The 26,893-nt window shown below is 39.9% G+C and overlaps 1 protein-coding gene across 1 annotated transcript in view; it reads right to left on the reverse strand.

The window, feature by feature from the left end:
* CLYBL (citramalyl-CoA lyase) overlaps positions 1-7,701 on the reverse strand; it is a 96,359-nt gene extending 88,658 nt beyond the window's left edge. Inside the window, exon 1 of the mRNA XM_045567219.1 lies at positions 7,515-7,701. The gene's annotated coding sequence lies outside the window, so the exon portion shown is untranslated. The remainder of the gene's footprint in view (positions 1-7,514) is intronic.
* Positions 7,702-26,893: the final 19,192 nt, after the last annotated feature.

The following is a 26,893-nucleotide window of genomic DNA, read 5'->3' on the forward strand; positions in this document are numbered from 1 at the left end:
GACTTGGCATTTGCCCCTGACAAGCCATACTTTCTTCTTCTTTTATCAATAAAACACTATCTTCCTCAGCCTCCATAACCAGTATAGAATAAGAATTAAACCACCATCACCACCACCACTATCACCACCCTGAGAAGTGCTGATGTATTTAAAAACACATGGCAAAAGTACAATATTATTTCTTAATTGTCTAAATCAGAATATTAAATTATGCCATAAAATAGCAATCCCCAACCTTTTTGGTACCAGGGACCAGTTTCATGGAAGACAATTTTTCCACAGACTGAGTGGGGGTGGGCAGAGGGAGGATGGTAAGTGATGGGGAGCAGCTGTAAATACAGATGAAGCTTCCCTAACTCACCTGCTGCTCACCTCCTGCTGTGTGGCCTGGTTCATAACAGGCCACAGCTCGGTACCAGTCCACAGGCCAGGCCACAGTCCACAGGTTGGGGACCACAACCATCAAATATATCCACTGATTTATTACTAAAACCATAGTGGGGCTGGGCTCCATGGCTCATGCCTATAATCCTGGCACTCTGGGAGGCTGAGGTGGGAGGACTGCTTGCAGCCAGGAGTTCAAGACCAGCCTGGGCAACATAGTGAGACTTCGTTCCTACAAAAATAAAAAAATTAGCTAGACATGGCAGCACTCATCTGTAATCCCAGCTACTAAGGAGGCTGAGGCAGAAGGATTGCTTGAGCCCAGGAGTTTGAGGCTGCAGTGAGCTATGATGACACCATTGTACTCTAGCCCAGGCAACAGAGCTAGACCCTGTCTCAAACAAACAAACAAACAAACAAAAGCCCCACAGTGGTATTTAATACTTTCTTATGAACTGTGGCTACTGAAATAAGAAAACTTGAAAAATATACTGGTTTTTAATATAAAGCACGTTTCTCTGCATGATTTCATGCTAGATCCCCTTTATTTTGCTAGTGGCTATACACACTTGGTTACAGAGATTTAGCAAACTGAAATCTCTTAGATTTATTTTCTGAAAATCACCTGTGGTCTTGGTCCCACCATAAAAGAGAAGAGATTTTAATTAGTAGCTAAATTTGGAGTAAGTTTAATGATTTTCACTATAGTCTCCAAGCTATCTCTTACTTCGTTTTAGAGAAAATGGCTACAGTTCCCACATTAATAAAGCTTCGAATCATTTAAGCTGGGATCTTTTCTTTCGTTTTTTAAAATCTTAATTTTGAGCTGGAGCTCAAAGATCTGTTTTATTGCCTAGGCCTGGGCTTTCTGTAGTCAGATATACCCTATTATAGATCATACTCAGTCTTACTTAATTGGATTCCTAGGAATTGCAGGAAAAGAAATAACTGGCAATTTAAAGCCTGCATCTCTTTGTAGAGAGACTTTGTTGAGCTCATTAAGTGGAAATTGCTGACTATTATGACCCTAATAGAGATATTTGAATCCTTGCATTAAGAAGATGCCTAGTTTGAAAAATAAAACAGTGAAGAGGGGAAAGTTTTTTGGTTTTTGTTTTCTGTTTTTTAACAATTACCCCTCAAAAGAGGAAAGGTTATTCAAGGGTATGAAGAGATTAAAAAAAGACTGAAAACACTTTACGACTTTTGTAAAAGCCTGGATAGGTTTTTATATCAGAACCTTTAAGGATCAAAAAGACCTTGTAGAGTTCCCAAGCACAGTTCAGCTTTCCATACTGTTCCAGAAAGACTCACAGATATCCCAATTCCTATTGAAGAAATCTCCCAAGCTCTTAAGTCTTTTAATAAAGGCAAGGCACCTGGGAGAGGAGCCTTCCCATCCTAATTTCACACCCCTATTGAAGAGGAGTTAGCTCCCCACGCCCTTGTGCACATTTAATCATTCACTGCACATCAGTTAGCTGTCTCCCTGTGGGGAGAATACACCTAGCCACTCTACTAATTCATTTCAACAAAAGTGACAGCACTGAGGAATTTAAAATTTAGCCAACTGGATTTGTGTATGTGTATGGTATACATATGTAAGTACAAATGGGGCTTTAGTGTCTATATGCTTGTGTATGCGTGTGTATGTGTGTGCATGTGCACAAGAAAAGTGTAAATGAGAGGGCACAAATTAGAAAGAATACACATACTCAGGTGGAAAAGGACCTTCCATCTGTACAGCAATTAAAGGCATTACAGAGTAACCCAAAAGTTAACTGGCTTAAAACAGTAAGTACAAGGAAGTCATATTTATATTAATCAAAGAGTAGTAACAGGCCAATAATCTTGATTGATATTTGGTGTTTCTTAACAAGCAACTCACACTCGAAAATGGAATGACTCCCTGGTTCTGCAGAGGAGTCCTTGTGGGAATTATTGTTTGGGGAAGAGGCACTTTGGCAACATGGTGGCAATGTGGCCTCCAATTGTCTCCTCCACACTAGACCTTGGGGGTGTCCTGATATCCAAGACTGATGGAGGGAGCAGAAGCATTCAAAGAACACGGCCCAGAGGGGTGGCTGGGGGCTGCTGAAGCTCTGACGGCCGCTTAGAAGACAAATAGCTTCCTCTCACTTTTCACGGGAGAGGGCAGCTGCGACAAGAAGGCCTCCTGGCAGCCCTGGGTCCTCTGCCACATGGAGCAGGTGGCAGGCAAGAAAGCTACCACTCTAATTCCTACCTGGCCAGCCGGTTCCCTCCAGCCCTCCACTGAGGGTGGCTCCGGCTCTCCCCAGATACCCCCACCCCACCCTCCTCCTAGTTCCCCACAGTGGGGAAAGCTCACTGTAAGTGGGTCTTGCTCAGTGCCTAGACCCCAGCCCAGCGCCCACCTGGTCTGCACTGTTCCCAGGCTCCCACCCTCACAGGCGGAGTTTGCTGCCTTCCTTGGTCTTTTTCTTACTCCATTTTTCGTTCAGGTGCTTGAGGGAGAACTGCTCAAGTCCCCAGCACAGGGAGGGATGCAAAGTAAAAATCTACTGCTTAGCAGCTTAAGAAAGATAATTGTCTCTCTGGTTTCCTGAGGGAACAATAAATAAGATCTTTCTAAGATGGCTGTATCTTGCCCCCTCATGTTAAGAAATCTATAAAGGAGCTTAAGGGAAAAAGTGGTATTTTTCTGTCTCTACAGTCTTTTATTTGTCTACTATAGTTGAGGGAGAAGGTTAAAAAATAGCAAAATTAGCAAACTTCATGACATTCATAGAGAAAACCTGCTGTCCCAATACATTATCCTATGAGAGTCAGTCCTTTGGCTTCCTGAAGGGTCTGTGAAAGACCCTTATGACCATAAACTCCTAATGCAACCAAGTCGCTGCTACTCCAAGTATGGTCTGTGGCCCACTCTTGGTCCATGAAATCTTACCACGCCACTATGTGGTAAGTACAATATAGGAGAGTAAGAGTTTAGAAACTTCTATAGCACTTACGTTGCTATGACACCCAGGCAGCATTTAATTTTTCTATTAAATAGCAATTCATTTTTGTTGCATTTTACAAAAAGAAGTATTGTTCTACAATGGATTGGAAATGAAAGAAAGGGAGAGAGGGAGAAAGGAAGGGAGGAAGAAAGGAAGGGAAACAAATAAAAATAACCAAATTGCTTCCTCACCATAGAATTTGGGAAGCACTCTTTTGTATCTCATGTTTCAAGCAAGAGATCAAAATGGCAATTAAAAGCCACTTAGGACCAAATGATTAAAAAAAGAATGTGTTCTTACAGACCTGTCTTGTTGGATTATAACTTTACCTTTTTGTCTGTCTCCACCAACTTGTGACTCCTCCAGGCTGGGGATCTGCCACCATCTTTGTATCCCTCCTGCCTGCCATGCTGTCCAGCTGAGTAGGTACTCAGTATTTAATATTGAGTATTTATTTAAATGTAAATATTACGTACACTTAAATGATTATTTAAATATTTACTGAATAGAAATAGCAACTTTGCCTCTACCTCCTCCACTCCTACTTTTTTGGGCTTGCCCAGTGTCATGGTGATTCACCAGAAATCTGTGCATTACTTGGCTTATTTTTACCATAGCCCAGCAAAGAGTGGCTTGGACAGCCCCATACCTCCTCATTCATTTAACAATGAAAAGGAGAAAATAAGAGGAGAATAGAGACAGTCTTTCCATCATCCATGCTTGGGAAGGTGAGCTGGTGGTGCCATCCTTGACATGAAGGAGCTACTTAAACACAAATTGGATTAGCAGGACAGGATTAGAGCCTGCTGGAACATATTATATACTTATAAACTGCTTTGTGGAAACTCCTATTGTTTTCATTATAAGCCCACACTCCACAGAGAGTCAATCAAATGAAATATGGAATTAGTCTATTAATAAAAAAATAAAGAGATATAAAATGAAGTGACTAGGTTTTAATAATTCAAGAAACCTGAATTAGGCAATGATAGTTCAGTCTAGCAAAACTATTACACAACTAGATAATCTGAAATGAGAATTTTAATATGGATTTCTTCTTACTAAAAAATAAGCTCTCTAAAAATGGTTTCTATCTCCTCCATCAAGAAGAATAACATTCAAATAAGAAACTTTAAGAAGTGACTTCAATAAAGAAAAAAGAACATGAGATATGTGAGGAGTTTCAGGCTTATCTGGACTTTCAAATGAATTGAGGTCCCTAGGTCTAAATGAATTACAAACCCAGGACACTGAAAGAATTTGCAGATGTAAACACAGAGCTCCCTTAACCTCTGAGAAATCACAGAGAACGGGAAGTTGACAAAGATAAAGAAAAGTCAAGTCAATAGCTTTGCAAGGAAGTGGGAAAAAGGGAATGATGGAATATGCCAATAGGTGAGCTGGAGGCTGATTCCTGGCAAAAATTCTAGGAGATCTGAATCTTGGTTCTGCCATTTAATAAATAGCAATGTGACCTTGAACAAATTTCAAAACTTTGCTATCAGGATTAAATGAGATAATATACGTAAATAAGATAATATATAAATAATATACAGAACTAATATAGGTAAATAATATATGTAAATGAGACAATGTAAATAATAATATATGTAATAGAGCACCTACCACATAGAAAATTCTCAGCAAACCATTTTGGTATTTCTAGCACTTCAAAAAGAGGTGGTAACTACTAGGTGCTGACATGGGGCTCCTTAAGAACACAGCTCACCCACCTGATCTCATTTTTCTGGTTAGGCGGAGGTACAGGGTGAGAAAGTATTTCTAGACAGGTAAATCGAAAATGTATCTTCATTTTGAAAAGGCATTTGATAAAAATCTCATAATATATCTCATGAAAAGATTTGATTTTAGGAGAGTTAGGTGACTGAATAATCACATTCCTAGTATTATTCATGAACTTGACTGCTCTGTGCCTCAGTTTCCTTATTTGTAAAAGGAATGTAATAATATTAATAGTACCTCATTGGGTTGTCAGGCAAATTACAGCACCTGGCATTTAGTCAGCCTTATATAAATGTTTGTTCAATAAACTTGAACAGAAGTTTTTAGTGGCATGCTTATACAGCATATGGCTCCAACCTCTTCAGTATTTCCATCAGAAACTTGATAAATTTTCATATAGTGTGCTTGTCAAATTCTCAGGTGATATAAATGTTGGATGATGAAATCAAAATCTAAAAAGACTTTGAAAGGTCATGAAATGATATATATGAAATGAACATTAAGTCCTGGATAGAAATTTTTTCTTTTTAATTTTTTTTTTACAAGTACCAGCCTGGCTTTCCAGAACTTTCTGTGGGTAAAGAAGAAAATTTTAGTTGACTCCAAGCTCAGCATGCATAAAAGAGTGTGTCTAATAATTAAGGCAAGTTCAGTTGTGTTTGGAGAATTGGCATGTCCTAATAAAGACCCTGTGTGGACATACACTCCAAGATGGCAGGCACCACTGGCCAGTAACTCTTCTCTCCCCTTCTCTTCCTTAGGTTTCTCCTAAGTAGCTCAGCTGCTACTACTCTGGGTATAAGGATGGCTTCAGAACACAGATAAACAGGAAGGAAAGAATGGACCATATTTCCAACTCATCTGGGTGGCAGGAAACATCCTCAGGTGGGTATGGGAGGACAGCCTCAAGATTTGTGAAGAAATATAATTAAGTTTATCAGGGCATCTAGTGGCTCACTGTGCTACAATTCTAACATAAATTGCCCTCTAATCATGATTACTATAGGATTTATCTAATCTACTTCCTATAAGAAATCAAGTTACTCCCAGGCACTTTATCAACTTTTTTCTCATAATAATCCCTGTCCCTGACAAAAGAAGATATTGTCATCCCTACGGTATAGATAAGAAATTGAGGCAAAGAAGTAAACTGAATTGCCGTAAGTCACACACAACTGGAATTACAATTCAGTATCTAATCTTAGAGTGCACTACATGGGTTGTGAGAAGGCGTATACTGGAATCACATTATATCCTTCAGAAAAAGGCTTATTTACCTTAATCTCTGGGAGAAAAAAGATTAATTGTATTTTCCTTGGTACATGCCAAAGATGTTGAGTAGAGGCTTTAGATTCCACATGCTTATTCTAATCCTTTTCCAAATACTTGGAAAGCTTTGGTTTGACCATTACGAAGATGCTGGAAATGAACTTTTTTTTTTTAATTAAGGCAAATATTTGTTTGCTAGAATCTCCAAGGAAAGCAATTAATTCAGAAAGTTGTATAGTACAGCCATGGTGTTTCAGATCACCTGGGGCAAGAAACTATCCAAATAGGCATCAATCCAGATGGCTGGCTCCACAGTCCATTCCCAGCCCAACTTATTGTCTAGGGCCTTGTAGATAAAGGTTGAGTGAATGCATGCTTTTAACTAAAAAAGTTCCATACAATCATAAGTTATTGTTATAATCATTTATATATTTCACCTAATTATTGAACAAATCCACGCTCATTATAAAAACATAGAAAACAAAGTTAAGCACAACAAAATGAAACAAAAAGCACCCACTATGCAACCACTCAGTAAGAACCTTTTGTACCTGTTTACAAATTGGATATTTTCTAAGGCTCATTTCCCTCGTCAGGCCATGAGGAAATCAGCCAGAAGCTACAACCAACCCTAAGGTTCTGTGTGTAGTTTCCCTATAGTTAAGTAGGGAAAATGGTGATTTATTTGTGGAAGGCTACCATTTATTTTCTTGGCACTTGTCCCAGAAGAGATAAGACCACTACTTAATATACCTAGTGGTAAAAAAGAAGAAATAAATTCTTAGTTGCATTTTATTGGCCTGAAAAATTTGCACCACAATTCTAGCATTATATAACTCATTTACCTACAGCAGCCAGCATCATGGCCAAAATTGATTGCCTATCTTTTTATCTATACACACATAGCCACATCTACTGAAGTTCATAATTTTAAAATATATTTTGGTCGAATTCTTCCTTTCTCTCAGAGAACAGAGACACACACATTTGAAACCCATGTAAGGGCTAGGTCAAAAAACTTAGTAATCAGCAAAAGATAAGTACAGTAGAATCTTTCCAAATAGGAGCAATGCCAAGGCAAGAGAACCAAATTTCAATCCATTCCTTTTTCCCATCCTAAAATCATGTCATTACCTTTTTGTTTGCAGCCACACCATCCTCACAGTCGAGCACTGCACAATCTACGTTCAAGGACGGAATCTTCTTTATTTTCTTCTCATCATTTCCAGGTACGTAGAGCACTGCCCTCCGGGGAATGTACTTGTGATTCCACAGGGAACTATATCTAAGCCTGGAGACATGAGCTGCTGGAGACGCTTTCCTGCAGGAGACATAACTGGGGTTATTCCAGAATAGAATTTATATATTTACAAACTTGTGAAAAACCTTATTTTAATGCAAGATTAAAACAGAACACATGGATAATCTTTTTTAATTATGACAGAACACAATCACCCATAAAAGCTAGGAAAACAATAATAGGTGAAATAAACAATGAACAAAATGTCATTTTGGCTGAGGTTTAAAAAATAGATAGGACTGTTTGTTGATATAGTTTTCTGAGAGAAGGAGGAGGGTGTACCCATTTCTCCCTGGAAAACACTTCCGGTGTTAGTATACTGTCCAGATAGCTTTCATAGATGGAAAAAAAAAAGAAAAAAGATGTATATCTAAAAAGTATTGAACAATACAGTCTACAATGTTGTATATAAGTACAAAAGTAGAATTTTTAAAAAAAATTATAAGCATTAGTCTATGGCCCTCTCCCCACGAATATATCTTTTTAAGTAGGTAAATCAGTAATTCAAGTTCTATTTTAACAACAGACCAGATAGGCTGGCTACTTCCTAAGTGAGTAGAAAGACAGTGAATGAGAAAAGACCATTACTAGCTCTGTAATGGTAGGCAACTTAATTACTAGAAACTTCAGATTCTTCATCTATAAAAATAATACTCATTTTGCAGGTTGCTGAGAAGATTAAGTTAAAGGAAATAATGAACATAAAGTGCTTAGCCAGAGCCTGGCAGATATTAGCTGCTTGATATAGTGGTGGGCGTAGCAGAAGTAGTAGCAGCTGCTGTTATTAATGGAGAAACACTAGCTGTCAGTAGCCCCTGCCTGCTCCTAAACTATGCGCTTTCTTTCCCTTTCCTACCATACTAAGTTTAGCCTCCTGAAATAAAAGGAGTTGGCCAGAAGCTTCTTCAGCTTACCACAGCCCTTACCCCTAACCTGGTCCATAGTTTATCCTGTGAAAATGATGTTTTACCCCGTAAGATATGATGAAGAAAGATGAAATCAGCTCTCATAATCAGGACCAGCTACATAATTTGTGGGGCCCAGTATAAAATGAAAACGCAGAGCTCTTTGTTTAAAATTTATTAGAAATCATGATGGCAACAGAATGTTAAAGCAAGTGCCAGGCCCTTTTAAGAGCGTAAGTTGCACATCTGTGAAGGCAGCCCTGCCCATAAGAGATGAAGCTATATGTCATGAAAACTGCTAGTTAAGGAAGGTTAAAGCCCCAGAAAACTAGAAACATTGTAATATTTTACTTCCCCTGGATAAATAGCATGATCTTTTTCCAAAATATGTTAGTTGTACTTTCATGAAAGCTCTTGACATCAGTAGTTATCCTCAGTTAACACAACCAAACATTCTGAACAGTTGTAACATTTCACCATGATTAGTGGTCCTTGTGACTTAATGTATCTCAAGAAAAATCACTCTTTTTTTTGGGCAGGGGTGCCTAACAAGTTTGTATGGGCCGCCTCCTCATTCCTTCTTGCAAACAACCTTACCTTAATAAACTCTAAAACTTGACTCTGAGTCTTACTTTTCTACAACATAAGCACTGTGTTATGCAAGGTATGGTGAAATATATTTGGATTTTCAAAGTGTACATGTCTTACAAAACATTTCATTTAATATAAAACATATTATGGCCAGCTAATTAAAGAATGCCTGAAATATCTGCCATCATTTTTCATTGATTGAAAATATCTGGTTTATCTAAAAACAGGGAGAAAATATAATGATGTAACAGCAACAACTACAGTTTAGTTATCATTCACACAGGAGTCCAAAATTTGCAACATCTGTGTTCCCCTAAAAATACCAAGAAATCCTTGGGGCAAAATCTCTGCTCATCAGAATTTAGTGTAACCACACACGTAAAAACTTAAGAAAGGGGGAAGATGATGGAGTAGCAGCCCTAAGACTCTGTCTCCTCACTCAGACAACTGCACTAGCAAAAATCCATCTGTTGTAACTATTTTGGAACTCTGGAATCTATCAGACTTGAAACTTCCAGGGAAAGGCTTGGATGTTAAATGGTGGTTAACTTTGGTCAATTTCAGCTCTGGGCCCAGCTGTAGCTACCCATTCCCCACCCCTCAGTCTTAGTAGGCAGCTGTGTAACCTGCACATAGTTTGAGGGAGCCAGGGTGGGCAAAAAAAAAAAAGGGGGGGGGACTGTGTCCTCCAAATATTAGGAATTTGTGAAATCTGTGCTCTGATCACTGATTCTGATCACAGATGTGTAGACAAAGAGGCTGAGAGCCACCGTCATTGCATCTCCCTCCATTGTTGCAAGCCCCTCTCTCTTGGGCTGAAGTGACTTCCAAGTGATTTAAACAGCTAGCCCCTTACCCCCAAAATTTTCTTTTTTCCCTTTTAGGAACCAGATATTAAAGACTAGGACATCCAAAAACAACTACATATATGGGGAAAATTAGAAAATGACCATGCATGCCCAGGGAAAGGCTCAGAAAAGACCTGAGAAAACCTTATATTTACCCCTCAGGCTGATCCTCAGCACAGAGACACAGCCTACAACCATCAAAAACAAAAACAAAAACAAAAACAAAAGCAATAAAAGAAATCCAACAAACCCTAAAGAAGGGGAGAATCTGATTTCCAGAGTTACTACATTTTTAGATTCAAATGTCCACTTTTCAACAACAAAGAAATCCCAAGGCATACAAAGAAATGGGAAAATATGGCTGTTTTTCCCCCAAAGGGAAAAAATAAATCAATAGAAACTGTTCCTGAAAAAGATCTGATGGCAAAGATTTTAAAACAACTAGAACTATATAAATAAAAAAGGAAAAAAAAAGAAATTGCAAAGCTGAGAAAGTACAATTAATTGAAATGAAAACTTTCACTAGAGGGATTCAAAGGCAGATTTGAGCAGGCAGAAGAAGAAAATTAGCAAACTTGAAGATAGGGCAGTGGAAATTATCAAGTTTGAGAAACAGAAAAAAGAGTGAAGAAAAGTAAACAGAGCCTAAAGGAACCGTGGGATCCCATCGAGCACACCAATATATGTACTTACTGAAGGAGAAAGAAAGAAAAGGACAGAAAGAGTATTTGAAAAAAATAATAGCTGAAAACTATCCAAATTTGATGAAAGACATGAATATAAACATGCAAGAAGTTTAATGAACTCCAAGTAAGATGAACTCAAAGAGGCCCACACTGAAATACATTAGAATCAAACTTGCAAAAGTGAGACAAATAGAGAATCTTGAAAACAGCAAGAGAGAAGCAAATCATCACATACAAGTTATCTTCAATAAAATTATCAGCAGATTTCTGAAACTTTGGAGGCCAAAAGGTAATAGGCCAATATATTCAAGGTACTAAAAGGGGAAAAAAAAAAAAAAAAAACCTGTCAACCAAGAATCCTATATCCAGCAAAACTGTCCTTCAAAAGTGAGGAAGAAAATAAGAAATCCCCAGATATCTTTTTTTTTTTTTTTTTTTTTTGAGACAGAGTCTTACTCTGTTGCTGAGGCTAGAGTGCCGTGGCGTCAGCCTTGCTCACAGCAACGTCAGACTCCTGGGCTCAGGCAATCCTCCTGCCTCAGCCTCCCGAGTAGCTGGGACTACAGGCATGCGCCACCATGCCCGGGTAATTTTTCTATATATATTTTTAGCTGTCCATATCATTTCTTTCCATGTTTAGTAGAGACGGGGTCTCGCTCTTGCTCAGGCTGGTCTCCAACTCCTAACCTTGAGTGATCCACCCGCCTCGGCCTCCCAGAGTGCTAGGATTACAAGCGTGAGCCACCGCACCTGGCCCCCCAGATAGCTTTAAAAAAAGCTGAAGGAGTTTGTTACCACTAGACCTGCCCTGCAAGAAATGCTCAAAGTAATCCTGCAAGGTGAAATGAAAGGACATTGGATAGTAACTTGAATCCATATAAGGAAATAAAGCTGTAAGATAAAATCATGGGCAATTATGAAAGCTAGTATTACTATAATGATGGCATATAATTAAGTTTTTCATTTTCTATGTGATTTAAGAGATTATTACATTTTTAAAAATTATTAATCTAAAGGCTAGTTAATATATTAATGTAGTTTTGGTTTGTAACCCTACATTTTATTTTCTACATAATTTGAGAGACTAAGGCATTTAAAAGAATTATTAGTTTATGTTTTGGGACACAATGTATACAGACGTAATTCTGTGACATTAACAACCAAAAGAGGTGGGGACAGAGCTGGAAAGGCATAGAATTTTTGTATACTATTAAAGTTAAGATGATATAAATTCAAATTAAAGTGTTATAACTTTAGGATATTAAATGTTAAACCCATGGTAATCACAAAGAAAACAGCTATAGAATATACACAAAAGGAAGTGAGAATGAAATTAAAACATTTTTCTACAAAAAAATCAACTAAACACAAAAGAAGACAGTAATGCAGGAAATGAAAGACAAAAAAGGCTATCAGGCATATAGAAAACAAATAGCAAAATGACAAAAATAAGTCCATCCTTATCAGTAATTAAGGATTAAACTCCCCAATCTAGATTAAACTCTCCAATCAAAAGAGAGAAATTAGCAGAAAAGGTAAAAACCCACAATCCAACTATACGCATCTACACAAGACTCACTTTAGATCCAAAGACACAAATAGATTGAGAGGGAAAGAATGGGAAAAGATATTCCATGCAAATAGTAATCAAAAGAGAGCAAGAGTGGCTATGCTACTATCAAAGAAAACAGACTTTAAATCAAAAAAAGTCACAAGAGACAAAGATGGGCATTGTATATTAATAAGAGGCTCAATACAGCAAGAAGATATAATAATTATAAACATTTATGTACCTAATGACAGACCATCAAAATATATGAAGCAAAAATGGACAGAATTTAAGGGAGAAATAGATAGTTCTACAATAACATAGTTGGAGATTGCAATAACCCACTCTCAATTATGGGTAGAACAACCAGACAGAAGATGATAAGGAAACAGAGGACTTAAAATAAAACAACTAGATCTAACATACACAGAACACTTGACTCAACAACAAAAGTATACAAATTCCTCTCAAGTGCACATGCAATATATTCCAGGATAGACCATATGTTAGCCCACAAATTAAGTCTCAATAGATTTTTTTTTTTTTTTTTAATGACAGGGTTTTGCTATTACCCAGGTTGGCCTTGAACTCCCAGGCTCCAGTGATCCTCCTGCCTCGGTCTCCCAAGTAGCTGGGACTACAGATGCATGCCACTGCACCTGGCCTTCAGTAGATTTTTAAAGATAGGTATCATACAAAATCTTTTCTCTGAGCACAATGGGATAAAGTTAGAAATCAACAGCAGAAGTGAAACTGAAAAATTAACAAATTTGTGGAAATTAACACACTCTTAAACAACCAATGGATGAAAGAATAAATCACAAAGGAAATTAAAAAATACTTAGAAAAAAAATACTTAGAAACAAATGAAAATGAAAACACAACATATCAAAACTTATAGGATGCAAGGAAAGCAGTGCTAAGAGGGAAATTTATAGCTATAAATGCTTATATTAAAAAACAAGAAAAGTCTCAAATCAACAACCTAACTTTACAACTTAAGGAACTAGAAAAGGAACTAAACTCAAAGCTAGCAGAAGGAAATGATAAAGATAATAGCAAAGAGAAATGAAATAGAGAAGTAAAAAAAATTGAGAAAATTAATGAATTCAAAAGTTGGTTCTTTGAAAAGTTCAATACAATTGACAAACTTTTAGCTAGATGGGCTAAGCAAAAAAGAGAGAAGACTCCAATTACTAAATCAGACATAAAAATGCGGACGTTACTACTGATTCTACAGAAATAAAAATGATCATGACACTACTATGAACAATTATATGCCAACAAATTGAATAACCTAGATGAAATGGACACATCCCTAGAAACCCCAAACCTACCAAGACTAAATCATAAAAATAAAAAGTAAAAAACATACGGCTAGGCACAGTGGCTCAACCCTATAATCCCAGCTACTCAGAAGGCTGAGGTGGGAGGATTGTTTGAGGCCATGAGTTTGAGATCAGCCTGGGCAACAGAGTGAGGCCCCCCCATCCCTCAAAAAATAAAAATAAAAATAAATTAGCTGGATGTAGTGGTGCATGTCTGTAGTCCCAGCTACTCGGGAGGCCGAGGTGGGAGGATCACTTGAGCCCAGGAACTCATGGCTGCAGGGAGCTTTCATTGTCCCACTGTACTCCAGCTTGGGTGACAAGCAAGACCTCATCTGTTAGAAAAAAATTTAATTAAAAAATAAAAAATCTGGCCAGGCATGGTGACTCACACCTGAAATACTAGCACTCTGGGAGGCTGAGGCGGGAGGGTCGCTTGAGGTCAGGAGTTCAAGGCCAGCCTGAGCAAGACCCCATCTCTACAAAAAAATAGAAAAACTTAGCTGGGTGTGGTGGTGCACGCCTGTAGTCCCAGCTACTCGGGAGGCTGAGGCAGGAGGATTGCTTGAGTCCAGGGTTGGAGGTTGCTGTGAGCTAGGCTGATGCCACAACAATCTAGCACGGGCAACAGAGTGAGACTCTATCTCAAAAAAAGAAAAAAAAAAAGACAGGAGGATCCCTTGAGCCCAGGAGCTTGAAGTCACAGTGAGATATGATGACACCTCTATCCAAGGCAACAGAGTGAGACTCTGTCTCAAAAAATAAACACTAAATTAAAATTTAAAAAGAATAAAAAATCTGAGTAGACCTGTAACTAGTGAGAGACTCAATCAGTGATCAAAAATCTTTTTTAATTGGCTGAAAACAAACCAATAAAAGCACTTAAAAGGTCTCAGGTGGCAGCATAATATAGGGGAAAGCATTAGGCTGAACTGCATGAAATTGCTGATATTTGACCATTTTTGACCTATAAAATGTTAAAATTTTATATGGTCAACCTGATATTTTTAACTGGCAGTCAGAAGATGGGATGAGAAGCAAGCATCAGTTTCTTCAATGAGAGGCAACATAACAGCTACCTCACACGGGGGAAAGCGCACCATAAACAGTAAAAAAAAAAAAAAAAAAAAGTAGCTTGCAGATATAGCTTCTATTAATATTATTGTCACTTGTCACCCGTGTGTGCTGCTGGTCGACACAGCCCAGCACCAGGAATTTTGTGTCTAGCATCCTCAACTAGATCATAAGCCCTCTGGGGCGAGGGGGCGGTCTCATCTCCCCCATGCTGCCTAGCACAGGGCCGATACACCAGAGGTTGCCATTCCTGTTCAAAGCCAGCTCTCCAGAAGTGGGTATGTAGGACTCATCTGCAACCAGACTACAGTCAAGTGTTAGTGGTGACAACAGGAAGGAGGTAATTTTTATTCCTTCTCTTGTTGCCATCCTTGAACCTTTAATCCAATCCTGGCCTGTGGCTTCTTTCCTCTATTCATCCCCTCCTTTCCATAACATACTACACCCTAGTTTAGGGCCTTCTTAACCTTTACCTAGATGACTGTGAAAGTCTCTTATTTATCGGCATTGCCTCCACTTTGTTTTTTTGTTCATTCATTCATTAATTCATTCCGTGAGCACTTAGCACCCAATGGGTGACCTGCCCCAGGCCCCCACTAGCACACATGGCAACACCTATGTACAAACTGGAAAAAGGTGCCTGTTGGTGCCTTCCTGTGGATGGAAGAGCAGAAAGGCACCCCCTCTCCTGTGGCAGCAAGCCTCAGGGCGAGGAGACAGGCTGAGGCCCAGCCCCTCCCATGCCCCTCACTAGGTGCCCTCTTAGGGCACACCCTGCACAACTGTATGCAGTGGTGCTGAGCTGCGCTGTGTACAGTGGGGGCAAATGCCCAAAAAGGTCCAGGGAGGGACACCCAGAAGGACGGCCTGTTAACTGGAGGCAGGAAGGCTCAAGGCGAGCACTAAGGAAGCTTGAGGGGAAAAGATCAAAGGCAACAGAACTGAAATAATAAAAGGAAGGAAGGTGTAGGGGGAATTCAGGCTTCTGGTTCTGTTGCAGACTCTGAGGTCTGGAGGGGACTGTCATGGGGCAGGTGGCAGGAGCCCACTTCCTCCTCCCTTCCTGCTGGGGAGTCCTCTCCTTCCCCCATCCCCGGCTGTTCCAAAATCTGTTCTGCACTTGAGCTCTGTTCAGCACTAACTACTGTGTACGAAAACAATTGCAGTAGGTGACAAGATCGAATTTATTTTATCTTACATATTTGGAGTTAGAGCCTCTTGATTGTCAACATGTAAATGTATTCAAACAATATGCAAAGCAGGGGCTTAAGATGAGTTGAAAAAAATCTGGTAGCCTTATGCTGAGTTTTCTCTACAGAGGGACCTTTTTTAGATATGCCATCCCAGAGGGGGGCCCACTTCTGCTTGTTTTTGTCTCCTCCCTTTCCTCCTTCACCTGATGTCGTCAATTAACCATTTCTATAACTAGAGGCATAGCTAGTCCCCAGCACAACAGGGATTCTCAGCCTAAGATTCAATATAACAATCACCTGGGGAGCCTTTAAAAAGTGCCAAATTCTGGACCCCACCCAGTGCAATTAAATTAAATGCACTGGTAATAGGGCCCAGGCTTGGGTATTTTTTTTAAGCTCTCTAGGTCCCTGCCACTTAAGTGAGGTGAATCTGCAGACAAACACCATTGGTCTCTTATCTGTTCTCACATAAGAATCCTATCTTTTGGGGGAGAATCTATTATCATGTGGGATCTTGTTAGAAATGCAGAATCTGGGTCCCATTCCAGTCCTTCCTAATCAGAATCTGCATATTAACAAGATACTTAGGTGATAAGTATCACATGAGTTTGAGGCTATCCGTTCTCAAACTTGGCACATATTGGAATCACCTGGAGAGTTTTCAAAGCTGCTGCTACTGCTGCCAGAGCCCCAGCTGCAGAAAGTTTGATGTAATTGGCCTGGGATAAGACCTAGGCTTTGGGACTTTTAAAAGTTGGCTATGTGACTCTAATGTGCAGCCTAGCTGGAGGACCACTGCACGAGATGATTCCAATGTATTCAATGCCTTAATGCAAGAAATTTTGTTTCAATAAAAATTTCTCTTAATGAGTCATATGCTACTCTATTATGTACAAGTAGATGCTATGAAAGTAATGAAAATCAATCAAGATTCAGCAAACTTGAAAAAAAATCCATTCAAATAAAAGTCTTTCTTATAAAAAAAAAATTAACACTCAAACTGCTAACTATATTCAAAATGCAGTATAATCAAATAAGCTAATGTCCTTTTGAGGGTCAGCAATTTGACTTTCAAACCCAAGTTAATGATTTCTTTACTTAGCTGATAGCTAGTATAGAGGTCTCTACTTTGGGTACACATTACAATCATTTGGGAAGCTTTGAGGGAAAAAAATTCGGGCCATATACCCAATCAATTAAATCAGTCTCATTGTGAGTCCCAGGCATTAGTATGTCTTCAAAGCCTCCAGAGAGACTCCCAAGTACAGCCAAAGATGAGAATCTCCAATCTCCACACCAGAAGCTTTAAGTACAACCAGTGTCTTACTGATCCTAGGAAGGACTTGGAGTTGATGGATATTAACAGTTACCAGACCCCCTGTAATATTCTGAAACTTAAAAAAAAGAAAAAAAAACAGTTACAAGAATTCAATCCTACTGTATTTAGGCAGGGGTGTTGGGTATCAATTACACAACTTTCCATTAATCAAGTGATGGGAACAATAATGAGATAAGTGGTAGATTTCCTTGTTTGCAAATCACATTGCTCTATCTTCCCCAATCACTGAATCAGAGGCCCTCACTGCAGAGGCTGGGGTGGGGGCAGCGGTGTGAATACTAAGAGTCCTTGAGAAGAGCTTCAAACTAGATTGTTATCTCAAGTCCACAGTGAGATAATAAACTTGCCTTTGTTAATGGAGAAGGAAGTCTTTTGATTTGCAACAGCTTAAGGGTCTGAACTAGAGCTCCTCAGAGGCAGAGTGAGAAAGGAATGGGGGATTAGAAGAAAGTCCTTGTCACTGGCAGGGCCAAAGCCTTTGAGATACTGAGCAGGGTTCAGAGGGGGAAAGTCCAAGTGATAAAATGGGGTGAAGATTCTGCCTGGTTTACTCCCCATCCCAGGAACCTGCAGGGTAGTGAAGGTGGCTAGTGAGGTGATGGAAACGTCCAAGATAAGCTGAGGCTGGAAACGATTGTGCCCACTTCCCATTCAAACTCCGGAAGAATACTACATGGGAGTTCTGCATCAACATGGGCACTGGAGGACAGCAGACACAATATGGATTGCTTGGGCAGAGAAGGGGCTAAAGCAGCATGCTACTAATTCCCCAAGGTGAGGAAGAATCCAGAAGTTTCTGCCTGACCCTCCTGTAGTGTGCCTGCAAGGGAGTCGTCAGAGTACAGGTGTGAGGGCGGCTATATCAGAGGCAGTGGGGTGAAGGCAGGGCTGGCGCTGGATGAGCGACATCTGGGAATGCAGAAGCAGGGAGCCCGCCCAGTCAGGACGGCCATGGTCGCATCTCATGGGGACATGCCCCATGCTTCTTCTCCTGTACCCAAAGGACAGCCCGTGAGTCCCCTGACCATTAGCACTGCATCAGAGACCAGAGGCCAAGGGCCAAGAGACATGAGCAAAGAGGGCTGCCATGACATGGTTATATAGGCTTCCTCCTGGGCCTCCTGCTACCCAGAAAGAAGGGGAGGGCAGAAATCCTAACACTGAATATTTACTTAAAAGAGACTGTGTTTAGAAAAGACGGGTGTGGTGGCGCATGCCTATAGTCCCACCTACTTGGGAGTTCTGAGGCTGGAAGATTGCTGGAGCCCACGAGTTTGAGGCCAGTCTGGGCAACATAGTGAGACCGTATCTTTAAAAAAAGAAAAGAAAAAGGGACTATTTATAACAAAAAACCTTAAACCAGAAGAAACAGAGTCATCTTGAACAGGCAAATTTATTGGTATTTTTTTTACCAATAAGTAGGAATGGGAATTTCAGACTGAAATGAAATTACAGAAAATTATAGTGTGTACATTTGCAACCCAGCATATGAAGGATATCTGTGTTAGACCCCACTACTTAACTCTTGAAATCTAGCCCAGGAGTGGTCTAAAGCAGGCTCCCTGTCTCCCTGACAGAGCCCACCTCTGCCACAACTTTCCCTGCCTCTGTCTGCTCCTCCCTCCTTTCTTCTCTCCAACTCTTTATTCTGAGAACTTTCTATTTGGCTTCAGTGCAATGCAGTAAGGAATAGAGCTCCAAGGGAGAAAGACTGTAAATCTACCTCGACTTAGTACCGTCTCATGACCCATGAGCTCTGAGGTTCCCAAATAATTGCATCAGTTGAATTTTGCTGCTGCCAAGACTGGTGCCTCCAATTTGGGCATAGTGCTGAATTTTATGGACTATGTATTTTCTAAAAAGTCACATTTCCCTTAGTTGGAGCTAATTTAACTCAAATTTATAGCTTTCACAAAAATTACATGGTCATCCAATTAATGCAGAAAAAGCATTTGGCAAAATGTTTTTTTTTTTTTTTGGTTTTTTTTTTTTGAGACAGAGTCTCACTCTGTTGCCCGGGCTAGAGTGAATGCCGTTGGCATCAGCCTAGCTCACAGCAACCTCAAACTCCTGGGCTTAAGTAATCCTACTGCCTCAGCCTCCCGAGTAGCTGAGACTACAGGCATGCGCCACCATGCCTGGCTAATTTTTCTATATATATTTTTTAGTTGACCAGATAATTTCTATTTTTTTTTTTTTTTAGTAGAGATGGGGTCTCACTCTTGCTCAGGCTGGTCTTGAACTCCTGACCTTGAGCGATCCACCTGCCTCGGCCTCCCAGAGTGCTAGGATTACAGGCGTGAGCCACCTCGCCCGGCCTAGCAAAATGTTTTATGATAAAAACTTTGAAATCTTAAGAAGGACTAAACTAAAGATGGTACAGACAGAATCCCAAGTTAACAACTACCAATCTGGCCTTTCCTTTGCTGAGAACTCATCAGTGCTCCAGCAAAGAGCCAACCTCATGATGTTTTGCTTTTAGAGTTCTCATAAACTCCTAGCCAAAAAGAACCCTTCTTGGGCTCAGACACTTTTCACATGTACTGTGCCAACTCACTATTGGCCAATTAACTAATGAATTTTTATTTAGGTGAAATGTTTATCTAGCAATTGGATTTTTTTTTTTTTTTTTTTTTTTTTGAGACAGAGTCTCACTCTCATTCTTGTTGCCAGGCTAGAGTGCAGTGATGTTCATCATAGCTCACAGCAACCTCAAACTCCTGGGTTCAAGCAATCCTCCTGCCTCAGCCTCCCAAGTACCTGGGAATATAGTCACGCACCACTATGCCCAGCTAATTTTTCTACTTTTTGCAGAGACAGGGTCTTGCTACAATTGGATTTTTAAAAAACAGTAGTTGAATTTTAATATTATACAGGTGGTCCCCATGTTATGGACGAGATACATTCCTGAAAACGTCTTTAGGTCAGATGTGTATGTAACTCAGATCTCTAGTGAACAGCGCATGTATGGTAATAATAACAATACTAGAATGGCTCCTATGTGGTAATAATAATACAGTGTAATACTGTAATAATAATAACACTGTACTGTAATAATAAGTTACAAAAACTATTGTACTCTTTCTTTTAATTCAAACAAACAGAACGTAAAAATAAATTCATAAAAAAGTTTAGATAGGAGATAGAAATTTCAAAAAAGAATATTAAAGGTTAACATTCACCAAATGTTGCATCAACGCTAGGCTAATAGAAACGTTATGCTTATTCTGATCTTCTAAGCAAATCAATAATAACCTTTCCAGTTGGGTGCGGTGGGTGGCTCATGCCTGTAATCCTAGCACTCTGGGAGGCAGGAGGATTACTTGAGCTCAGAGGTTTGAGACCCCGTCTCTACTAAAAATAGAAAAATTATCCTGGAGTGGTGGCGTGAGCCTGTAGTCCCAGCTACTCAGGAGGCTGAGGAAGGAGGATCGCTTCAGCCCAGGAGTTTGAGGTTGCAGTGAGCTACGAGGACGCCACTGCATTCTACCTGCGGCGACAGAGCGAGACTCTGTCTCAAAAAAAAAAAAAAAATCATAATAATACATCAACAAATTCCCATTTAGGATATAACACAGGAATGCTATGTCTCTTTAAGCTCCTTTAAAGAGATTTACACTTGAAGAGCTAATAAAGGTTGAAAATCAAAAGTTCTTAGAGAAAAGTTTGTACACATCCACGGTGATACAACAGATTCCCAAGGGATTCCTCTATTCAGGGCTGTACTTTAAACCCCTTGCGGGGGCTGAAGGAGCATAACTGCCCTCTGTCATTGCCTCTTCCTTGGTTATATACTAGGAAAAACCAAGTTCTATGTTGTAAGGCCCCTGGTTCTGACCTCACCTGGCAATGCCAATGATTATAGAAAAATTTTTAACACCGAGGGAAGATAAGAGACCCTCCACCCATTGTTTTTCTACCCTCCAAGTGTCAGCAACATTGACCTACCAATTTCAACCACGCTTTAACTATTAATAACTAGGTATTTATGCCAGCATCTATAATAATTGAGGCCTACTTATGTTTTCGCTTTGCTAAGTTCCCAAGTACCCTGAGAGATTCCTTCCCTATTTTGAAGAACTATTTTTTGGTTACTATGGCAACAGTGCATGGAGAAGGGGGAGCTTTCCATGGACATGAGAGCAAAAGAACAGCTATTTGTCCTCCCATTGGCGGAACGGGGCCATTCGTGAGATTAGCATGTGGTGCAAATACAAATAAGCGTGCAGCCTGTTTCAAGAAAGCTGAGAAGACATTTTCAGGGTAAACTCACCCATGAAGCAATTATATCACACCTCAATCAAGTGCTCCATTTTGTGCTGAAATGAAGAAATGGTCTTTTGTGTCCAAAGCAGACACACGTAGGATAGCAGTTTGTGGTCCGCAGCGGGCTCACTTCTAAGGAAGGACCCAGGCACAAGATGGGGGCAACCCACAGGCCATGGGGCATCCTTGTGGGGAGCCACGTACAAAGCAGGGGTGCTGGGGAAGACCTTCCCTCCTGGTCTACTCTTGCCTCTCCCTTTGCCACAGAAACCCCAGGAAAAGCAGTGGGCAGCAGCTTAAGGACAGACTTGGCAGCAGGAGAACAAAGAGCAGAATCCTTATTCTTGTCTGGTTCGGTAAAGTTTGTGTCATGCTGCGTCAATGTAGAGCACTGCTCCTGAGACCATCAGGGTACCAGGGGGCAAAGCAAGTGCCTGCAAGTGACCCCAGTGACAGAACTCTTTTTTCACATAGAATGAGAAAACAAACATCCGTTTTGAAAATTGAAGTTACCCATTTATTTTGCTGAAATAAGCCAGACACAAAAGATAAATATTGTATGATTCCCACTTATATGAGGAACCTAGATTCACCAAATTCACACAGATAGAAAGTAGGATGGTGGTTGCCAGCGGCTGGGGGAGGGGAGAACAGGAGTTATTGTCTAAGGGTACAGAGTTTCAGTTTGGGAAGATGAAAAAGTTCTGGAGATGAATGGTGGTAGCAGCTACACAACAATGAGAATGTACTTAATGCCACTGAACTGCACACTTAAAAATGGTTAAAACAACAAATTTTATGTTATGTATATTTTACCACAAAAAAAGAAATTACAGTTACCCAATCTGTTTGCCTCGACACATCTATGCTATCATTTCATAAACAAAAACGTACTGCTCAAATTCAGGATTGAACATGCATTCAATAAATATTGAGTCCACCACAAGCCAGCCCTTGCTGAGGGCAGGCGGAGGGCTGTACAAACAAGGGCGAGAAGCTAATTGTCTTGTATCCCCTCGTGGCCACTCACTGAATCCAGCTGGTACAGCCGCAGAACTCCAGTCCTCCAGGTAGGAGGGTGACTGATGTGGGGGTAAGTCCCAGGAACATGGAAGCCCAGTACAATTGTGATGACCATTTATGGATCCCAAAGAGGGCAAGTTTTCTGCAAAAACCACCCATGTTTCTATCCCATATGGGCCCACCTTATTAATAAATGTGGCAGTGGCATCTTTCAGAGTGGCTCTACCTCGTGGCACTTGGGCACTTGGTAGCACTTCTGACATTTTTCTGAAAGGAAGATGAGGATAAGCAAAGGGTGTGACAGGAATTAAGCCTAAGTCAGATCAGCAGAGCAGGGGCGGAGAGTGTTTGAGAGCAAGAGAGGGAGAGAACCAGGCAAAGGACAAGGAGGGAGGGTAAGAGATGGGTCACGGAAGGAAAGCTGGGGGGGGTGAGATAAAAGAAAGGGGTGTGGGGGCAGGGCGGGGGAGGAGGAGGGGAGAGGGAAGGAGGAGAGGGGCTTTTTGTTTTTCTGCAAAGCTCCTTGTTTTGTGTTGAAGAGGGAATAACAATGGAGCATGTGCCTGGTAGTGGGTATTCACCTTAATCCCACCCTCTTGCTCTACTTTTGGTGAGAGAAGGATGAGCAGAGTTTTATCTGAAGGGAAAACTGGAGGGACTTTTTTTTCCTGACTCTGAGGTCAAGAGGGAAACCTGCACTCATTCATTGAACACATTTAGGTACACAATGCGATTAGCATCTCTTCTGTTTCTGGGCTGCTTCTGCCTGGGCTCCTGGAAACACAAAGGAGCCAAAGATGTTGTTCATTAATAGTTAACTGTTAATGTCGCTGAAAACTTGGTCCAGGAATGACTGCTCAGGACTGGACCCAGGAAGTGGTAATGGATGGATTCCCAAGTATAATCCCAGCATCAGGAACTATAAGGCACAGCGCCTTCAAGCACGTGATGTGGGAGTGTTTGGTAAATTGTAACTAAAACCTAAAGGACATGCCAGCCCCACTTCCCTTTGCCTCTGTAGAGATTTATAATTTGGGATCCTAAAACTGTGTGTGTAAGGAATAGAGGAAACCTGTCCGTGAACATGCAGAGCAGAGGCTTCTGGTTAGATTGCTCCTTGTTGTTCCTGACTACAAGATCTGATTCTAAAACCAGTTACAGAAAAGACGATACTTAGTAGCTAATGTATTAAAACAGCCAGTGAGAGTTTAAGATATATTATTACCAGATGACCACCAGAAACATCCACCAAACTTTTCCATTTGGAGATTCCATTAATACTGAGTGGCTCTATGTCAAAAACAATATTTAAAGGTAAGATGATTATTTCCTGGCTTGTTCAGAGCTTTAGAGGTAACTGAGCAAATGTGAACTAGAAAGATCAATTTCTCCTTAATTTTTTTTTAAAGGTCACAAAAGAAGACCATCAACCTGACAGATGTAACCATGGATTCTTTTACAGCATTTTTCAAAAAGCCAAAGGCTGCTAAATGTGTCACATTAATGCATCTCCCCATGACTGGGTTCTCTGATATAAAAGTAATCATGGGAGAATTTTTTTTTCCTACATAAAATGGCTCTGCAATTTTGAGAAAATAGTTTTTCCCGTATCTTAATTTTTTTTTTTTTTTTTTGGTAACTGTCATGATGAAAATGATCTGGGTTAATGGAATCTCCATTTTCTTCCTAGATTCTCTCAAAAATTTCTTTCAAGTGTCAATCTCAATGAAACGAGGCCAAAATGTTACACAGCTTAGAATTTTGATTTTTTTAGCCACAGTCCTTTAATTATTCCAATTTGTAGATTTGGGGAGGGTTTAATATTGATCACTCTCTAGCGCTGAATAATTTTTAGAAAAAACACAGTCTGAGTCTAATTGCCAGGCCCATACCACACACACGAAAGCTGTGAATACAAGCTGTGATCATGCATCACGTGTATGTGGCTTTGATTTTGTGGGACCCACAATAAGATTAAGATTGTTTTTTCCTTTAATTATTCAGAGCTAAGTGTGATGAAAATTAAAACTAAACATATGGATGTGATCATGAAGATTTTTCTAACATAGTTTTTTTTTTTTAAGTATGTTTAATGTGCCATAAGCACTAATTCCTTTAAATATCTATTTAACGGAAGACTTCCTAGAACTTGCTCTAATTTTAGGGGAGGTTAGGATTTTTTTCTTAATTCAGTGCCACACTTAGCAATGCACCAGTCAAAGTGCAAAAACAGTTTCTTTCCCCTTTTAGTTTAAAAAAAAAAATCTACTCTTACTGAATATATATTGTTACTTAGTTTTCAGTGGAATGAAATGGCCAAATTCAGAAAGTAACACATTTTTATTATAAATACAAAGGGAATAAAATCAAAAATTAAGAGGTTAATCTTTTCTACAAACAATGTCTATAATAATATATGTTGTGGTTTATTTGTGACTTAATTCAGTTTTTTGTGATAATGGTAAGAAAGATGGAATAGGTCATTCAGAGATCTAGATAACCTGAAAATCTTTTGTGTTTGTCTTTGGAATATGGTAACTGAAAGCTAATTTAATTTTACATTCTATCTAGACTAACATTGATATTTATTTGTCTTCCTTTGGAATGTGCTGATGATATGCTGAGAGGTAGGTGACTCAGAAGTATGCCAGGTGACAAGGACAGACTACTTGAAACTGAAAAGTTGTTGCAAGTTTTTGTGGCACCAAATGGACAATCTCCAAATGGTCCCTTTTGTGACCCTGGTTGCAGAAATGTGAGCAGAGGACAGAGGAACACTGAGCTACAAATGGAGAGGTCTGAAACATCCATTATTAGACAGACTACCTTGGGCGTCAGCCTCGCCTTCCTGACACACTCCCAATGAGTCCTCTTTAGTTCCCTTGTTGTACTCTTCCGTCTCATCTTTTCTTTCCTTTCCCCTTTGTGCCTTCCATGTCTCTGGCTGACTTGCTAACCCCAAGGCTCTATATGCATTTCCAGAGGGAATTTAATTGCCATCTACCTCTCAGAATTGGCCCTTAGTCCTTTTAACTAACTTGGTTGGGTTAGGCATTCTCCACTCATACAGGTCCTGGAAGGCTTAGTTCCTGTAGGTCTGGTACTAACAGATACCAAACCCAAGTCCTTTCAGCCTTAAGAACCCTGCAGAATGCTGACTGCTCATAAGCACTTACCAACTCCCAGTTAGTTTCTGTCTGACCAGGTGACCCTTGTCAGATTCAGTGACTGTCATCCAAGTTCTGAATGCCAGAGGATCTAGCAGAACTTTCCTAACTGTGGTGTAGATGTGACAAGTGTCTATTCAAAAACCAAATAAGGGAGCAAGTGGTTCTCCCTGGCATCCGTCTTAAAGAAAGTGGAGCAAAGAAGCAAAACCTAAGAACCCAGTTTACCCTGATTCCCAGCAATACCAGTAGACTGCAACAACAACCCAAAGGCACAGGAAAGCCACAGGATATTAAATTAGAAAATACCAACATTTGCATTATAATTCCCACCAATTAAGAAAGAAAGATATAAGTTGTTTGTTATAAACATCACCAAGTCTTGAGCAAACACCAAGAGCTCACCACAGAGCTGAACCAAGCATTCATCGAATTAGAGCTACTTTGCAAAGCATTTCATGGGTACAGCCACAGAGTATGCATTTTATCACACATGCTAATAATCCCAGTTATGGTGCCTACATTTTAATCATTTGTTCTGGGCTTGTTTCTCAAACAATTAGCACTAATGAATGGCCAGAATACCTTGGATCATATATGTCTAATTGCAGTCAAGAGCAGTTCTTGTCTGCATGTACATTTCAATTTACCTCTGGGGATAATGTTTGTTAATTGTATTTCTTTATAGCAAGTGAAGAAAAAGGCAGCTCAGGCAAAAAGGGACTAAGTGTTCTCTTCTTTCCCTTTGTTCCCACAAGAAGCTAAAGTCACTTCAAGAGGCACTTAATCCCATCATCCGTGGTTACAATTGCCTTGCAGCATCAATCAAAAAGAATCTAAAGTAAAATGATGCAGCTATATTGTGTAATTAAAAGCAATTCAGGTAGTTATTGCTTGGGGCCCTTTACGGGTCCAAATACTTAAAATGGCCCTGCAGGGATCCTAAATACTGTAGTGTTTTAAATTTGGTCAGCAACAATCTCTCCATGGAAAGGAAGGGATATGCAAAGGAAAAGAAAAGAAAAAACCAAACCAAAACAAAAAGCCCACTGCCCTCTTCTAGTGCAAATTGTAAAGTGAAAGAAAAGAGGAGGGAGAGCAAAAGTCTTAAGTGAAAAAAACCCCACAACTCCCAGCCAAAGAATGAAATAAACACAGAAGGAAGGAGAAAAAGGAAAACAAATGATTGTTTTCCAAATCAAACAGTCCCTGTCCCAATCTCTGGCACTTAAGAAAAACATGTG

This window comes from Lemur catta, chromosome 13, assembly GCF_020740605.2.
Source record: "Lemur catta isolate mLemCat1 chromosome 13, mLemCat1.pri, whole genome shotgun sequence".
NCBI classification, from domain to species: domain Eukaryota; kingdom Metazoa; phylum Chordata; class Mammalia; order Primates; family Lemuridae; genus Lemur; species Lemur catta.